Source organism: Pezoporus flaviventris, unplaced genomic scaffold, assembly GCF_033815535.1.
Source record: "Pezoporus flaviventris isolate CSIRO_AGI_PZ_B2104156 unplaced genomic scaffold, CSIRO_AGI_Pfla_v1 ptg000063l, whole genome shotgun sequence".
Lineage (NCBI taxonomy): Eukaryota > Metazoa > Chordata > Aves > Psittaciformes > Psittacidae > Pezoporus > Pezoporus flaviventris.
The window spans coordinates 3,725,617-3,731,616 of NW_026892611.1; the positions used below are offsets into that span (position 1 = coordinate 3,725,617).

Here is a 6,000-nt window from a genome sequence, read left to right on the forward strand (position 1 = left end):
GCTACATTTCAAGTAAGAGTACCTATTTTCAGCATCTTCTCACCAGTTAACACATTGACACACCAGATTACACAGAATCCCTGAGTGAGGAAACCTCCTCTTCTGAGTTTTACTGAGGAATAGCACCTAGTGATGGTGAAGGAGCCTACTCAGCTCCCTTCTGCCAAGGAGGGTCACAGAAACACCAAAACTATCCAAAAGAGGTAGGAGGAAGTTCTCCACTCAGAAATGGAAATCAAGGATGTAGACATTTACTTGACTAAAAGTACCACTGAGCAATGATTTAAACAAGAGAGTGTATAACCATTACAAGGCTTTCTGGTTTTAAAAGCATATCATAGAAAACTAGATAGATTTATGAAGACACATTTTGGTTTTCCCTGCAACACCAGATTCTTGTTTCTGGTTGTCCCGGTAGAGCATGCAGTTAACATACACCACAAAAATTCTTCATGATCCAAAGACAAGAAACCAAACCTACAGAATTGAATGTCCAATAGAAAGCCCAAACACTGCACAGACAAGGTCTCTCTTTCACAAGGGGAGACAGCTTTTTTTCCCCTGAGATAACTGCAGCAGTTCCCAAACCCCAGACATCTATCTTACCCCTTTTGAAGGATCCCATCCCTGCCACAGGGGTAATTCAATTGGTTATGAAACATCAACTGAAGCATTCAAATTCCACCCACAAATCTCTAAGGTGAAACAGAAACCAACCCAAGCACCATCCAATGCACCAGTCTGTAGCATGCAAGAGGTTCAAGAGATGCTATGCAAACTGGTGGTAAGAACTACAACAACCTTCCTCAGCAAGTCATCCTCACTCATGAGTCAGTCGCCAACAACTCACAGGTTTACTCAAATTCTCCTATTCCCTCCCATTTCATTTATGATTTAATGAATCAGAAATAACCATGATGATCTCAGACTTCTTTTTTATATATATATATTTTATCATATATTACACATAAAATATTCTTTCCAAACAACAATTTTTGCTTCTCCCTCATGGATTGAAAGCACAGGCACTTTAAAAACAGCTACTGCATGTGAAAATATTCCTCCACTGTTAACCCATCTGCAGATAAAACTGCTTTTGACATCATCTAACATGCAAGAAATTATGTGGTCACAGTTTTAAGTTTCCAGCCTCTTCTTGTAGTTCAGTCATAATCAAAAGCGTATCTGTAGTGGCAGCTTTTTAAAGCACCTTTGGCATGGAAAAGTTAATATAACTTGACTAATCCATACTGACAAACTGCAATGTATTATAAGAGAACCCACATACAGGGCTTCAGGACAAACTAAGTATCAGCCTCATCTCTCTTCTGAGTTGACTGGGTTCAGATAAAATCAAGTCTAGATTTCAGATCCCTACAGGAAATGCACCAGAGGCTTCTGGAAACAAAGTTTATTGTTATTACATTTATGACTAAGTTTGAGACGTTCTACTTCACAAGGAATGCAACAAAACATAACTCCAATTGAGACTCAAACAACAGCTTCTAGGTCACAGAAAATGGCAAAGAATGGAAGAAATCTTAAACTATGAATGGCCTAAGTAAACCTTTGCATATATGAAAAGAAAACCCCAGAATTTCAAGGTTCAAAATAGCCTAAGTCTGATCTTTGAGACCTCTGTGAAAAAATCAGCACCTACACCAATAATGGCGATAATGTAACAGGTAAGTGACTACATTTATGGAGAAAGGTTTTGTGAATAACATTCCAAGAAAGCTAATCCATGAAATTACACTGGTTATATGGGAGAATTCCCATCTTCCAGACACCCTTTCTCTGTCAATACTACATTTCAGATAGCACCCAAGCAGGAACAAGAGTTGAAGAATATGAATCTGAGACAAAACTCTACACTGGATAACCAAGCACATACATCTTTTTTTAATTTAAATTAATTCCTCCTCTTCCTTCCCCCCACCCCAGAAAAAAAAAAAAATTAAAAAAAATCAAAACAATCTACTATTAATGAGGTGAACAGCACAGCTGAACTGTAATAATATACCTATCTAGTTTGATGAACAGCACTTGAACTTGTAATGAACTTACATAGGCTTAACTTTCTAACATTGACAAACAGGAGAGGAATCGGTAGGTTTCCTAACTGATTGTTAGACACCTTTCTTGGAACATGAATGCATTTTAATCCATTTAGGAAAGAATCTGCTTTTCAAAGCAGCCCCAGGTTCTGCCCAGGAACCCTACCAGACCTTTCACACGGAGCATGTGGCCTGTGCCCAGCAGCCAGAGAATGCTACTGTGGCTGTTTTCAACTGTCCCCAGGACAAACCTACCTCTGACTTCATGAAAAGAATTAGCCAAATGCACTTTCCCTGCAGCACAGCATACAGTGCAAGCGGATGTACGGCACAAGAGGAGGCATTAAAAGAAACATCATATTATTTTAAGCGTATTTTATAGTTTACCTCATCCTTTCTCATTTATAGGTGTTCTTTCTCTTGCCATCTTTGTGAATGTATTTTCATTTTCAGTTTTACCCAAGACTCATCACCATCACCCAGCATGCATGGACTTTTAAAGTCCTGGTCAACAGTCCAGGTAATCTGTTGCCTTAAAATTTCATTTCTGATATATTTTTTTTTTTACTGAGAGTTATGAACAATGGGATTTTTCAGAGATGGATGATCCATCTTTGTACCAATACAGTATCTTAATCTTGCAATATCCTTTGTAATCGCAAGCAGGTAAAGTCACTCACTTCAAAACCACACAGATCAACATCCTCCTTAAACTTGAATTAAAAAACTCCATATCAAATCGGTCTGGGAGTGGCAATGTTACATGAGTGGTTTAAATGTGAATCCATTTAAAGACATAGAAATCTCTCTTAGGATACTGGGAAGAAACATAGCTCCAAGGTAAGACTGAGCTTTCTGTATGCACACCAACTCACTAAACTTAAGCTCCAGTAGGCCCAGACTGCAGTTGTCATTTAACAGATGGTGGATAAACACTGAACTAGAACGGAAGAGGAAGGGAACATCACAAAACATCATTAGAATCATAGAACAGAATCAACTAGGTTAGAAAATCATTGAAAGACAGAAAAAAACAAAATGGAAGACACATTCAGCATGTTCCTTGCTATTTGTATATTTTAGAAGTAGCAGAAAGTAAATATTTACAGACAGCGGTCCTGCACAGGTCAGAATTTTTATCTGCAACTTTTACAGTAGAGAGACAAGGTAACACATTCACTTAATAGCTTGTTATCTGAAACACTGATTCAGATTTGACTTGAGAACATAAATGACTTGAAGAGTTCAAGACTGGCATCCAGGAAACGCTTGTTTGCATTCTGAAACCACTGTCTGGTTATAAGTCTATTCTCAAGATTGTCCTGTGTTGCAGCGCACCTGCATGAGGCACAGATCCCCTTCAGCTTAAACAACTGCTAAAATCTCAAATTTGAGTAGCTTAGCACATTAGAACTCCAAATAGTACTTTTGACCATGCAAGTAAACCTTCATTAAAACCATTTTTTAGGCAAATATAAAAGAAGAGGAATAAAACATTTCACCAAACTTTGACTGAGAGCTCCAAGAGTGAAATGCCAGTATTAAGAACATAATAAAGAGAAAAATAAAAAGAAAATACTGTTCTGTCAATACACAAGATTTTTTTTTTCATTTACTTTTATGCACTTAACAGTAGTCGAAGCAGAGTCAGCTTCCCCTCCCCATGAGCATCTCTCACTCATGCTGTAACTGAGAAATAAAATAACTTATAAGATGCTCTTAGAGAACCATAAGAACCGTGGAAGAGCACTAGAGGGGGGAAACTGAAAGGAAGCTTTAGAGCCTGTTCCTACTTTTATCACAGTTTTTGAAAGAGTTTTCTAGGTCTCTTTAGAGCACAACAAAACACTTGTGTGCCCAGGAAAAACAAGTAAAATGAATGGTTGTAGGAAATAAAGTATATTTAAAATAACTCAGCAGCAGTGTAGGAACATCAATATACTCTGGTTTTGTGCAGCTAATTCTGACCTGGAGAGTCGCTTTTAATTGATTGTTACAATAACTAACAAGCTAGAGAGAAGTATCACTTGTGGAAGAAAACACTTGTAATATCCTCTCCACCCCTTAAAAAACACTCCTAGAAAGAAGGTTCCATGCTCTTTCCTATGTTTCAGTAACAAGTTTAGTTATTTTAGTAACCAATATCAAACATTATATTTCAAATAGGCAAATTATACTGCATATAAAGCACAGCTGAACCTTTTTCCTTAGCAGCCTATACTATATCACAAAGAAAAGTGATGTCAATAAAAATTAACTATGCTTTTGCAAAAAGGGTTGCTGTAGTTGGCTTATTTCCTCTCAACTTAGCAGTCCTTGGGATAAGCACAAAGGTCTTTCATGCCCCAACATAAGACACTAGGTTTCAGCTAACTAGAAATCCACTTCAGATATTACATACTTCTTTTCCAAACGTCAAGGTTGTTTAGTTAATCAGGAATAACAAAATTCTGCAGAATATAATTCCAGTGCAAAACTGCAACAGATCTGCACAGTCCTCATGTGCAGTGAGATAACACTATGTGTCCACTTATTCAGGCATTTATGCTCTGCCTATGGTCATCTTACAGTAGTAATGGGGTTTTTTTGTAATAGCACTGGGTTTTTTTCCCCCTCGAATCATACTGCCTAGGATAAAAATCCCTACCTGGGCTCTAGCAGTTCGTAACTACAGTGCTGTACCTAAAAATACTGCATAATACAAGAATGTTGCCACAAAAGCAAGTCCTTAAAATGAGACATCCCCTTCTCATTGTAATAAGTTGTCTTAGGTCACATCAATATTTACAGTCATAAAAAGGTAACATGCTTGTTAAGACTATATCTGTAAAACAAGAAGAAACAGGTTTTGGATAATAGATTGTTCAGACTACTTATTTACTTGAGCCTGTCTGACACTAACAGCCGATACATCCATCTAGAATCTTGACAAACTGCATTGCACTTGATACCCACAGATTTTTAAGTTCAGAAAAATCAGTAAGTACAAAGTTCTTTACCATCAAGTCAGAATAATTCTAGAAAAAGCCACTTCCATTGTGCCCTCCAACAGAGCTGACAGAAGCTGGGGATGTTTACAGGTCCTATATGGATAATTCAGCATCTGCATCAGCAACAACTCCTCACTACTGACAACCTCAGCGTGGGGCTGCATGGAGCAGGCAGCCGCGACGCACCTCCAACACTGCTCGGACAGCAAGACATCTTCAGGAACTAGCGCACTCCTGGCCGAGCATCCAAGTGGCCGATTTTTAAGAACTAGCCCTTTTTTATCATTATTAATAGTTTATTTTGTTTTAACTTGCACTTCTCCTACTACAGGGATGAATGGCCAAATGGCCAACACACCGATGCCCTGGGATTTCTCAAAAAACTTTCCTTCAAGGGCCATCCCTCACGGCTGCCTCAGGTCCCCTCCGGACCTCCTCGCACACAAACAGCGCAAACGGAGAACAAACCCCGGGGGCACCGGGCACCCCCGCCCCAGCCCGCACCTGATCCGCCCCCCTTCCCCATCCCCGGCGGCTCCCTCACGGAACCCCTTCCCCCCCAGCCCCAGCACCCTCCCCCCCAGGGACGAGAGCGGTTCTCTCCCCGGTGAGGAGGGAGGAGGAAGGGATGGCCGTGGCCCCCGCCTCTTCCCCCTCCTCCTCCTCCTCCTCCTCACAGCGGAGGCGCTAGGCCCCACTGCGTCCCCGAGCCTCGCCGCCCCCCCCGCGCCGCCCCTCCGGGCCCTCTGCCCTTACCGACGGCGCGGCGCTGGGGCGGCCCGGGCGGCAGGCTGTGGTGGGGCCGGACGGCCGCGGCGTCTCACCTCAACCTCAGCGCCACCGCCACCGCCATCTTGCCTCCCCTCCCCCGGCTCGGTGCGCTCCGCCCCCTCGCGCCAGGTCCTGGCAGCTACTGAACAAACGGCGGCGCCGCGGCTCGGTGGTTGTTACCG

General features: G+C 41.5%; 1 protein-coding gene across 6 annotated transcripts in view; it reads right to left on the minus strand.

Moving 5' to 3' along the window:
- NCOR1 (nuclear receptor corepressor 1) overlaps positions 1-6,000 on the minus strand; it is a 65,858-nt gene extending 59,858 nt beyond the window's left edge. For 4 of the 6 annotated variants that reach the window (XM_061470217.1, XM_061470219.1, XM_061470218.1 and 1 more), the window contains exon 1: positions 5,804-5,952. The gene's annotated coding sequence lies outside the window, so the exon portion shown is untranslated. Of the gene's footprint in view, positions 1-5,803 lie in introns of all 6 variants that reach the window. The other 2 variants (XM_061470216.1, XM_061470221.1) reach the window with 2 other exon arrangements.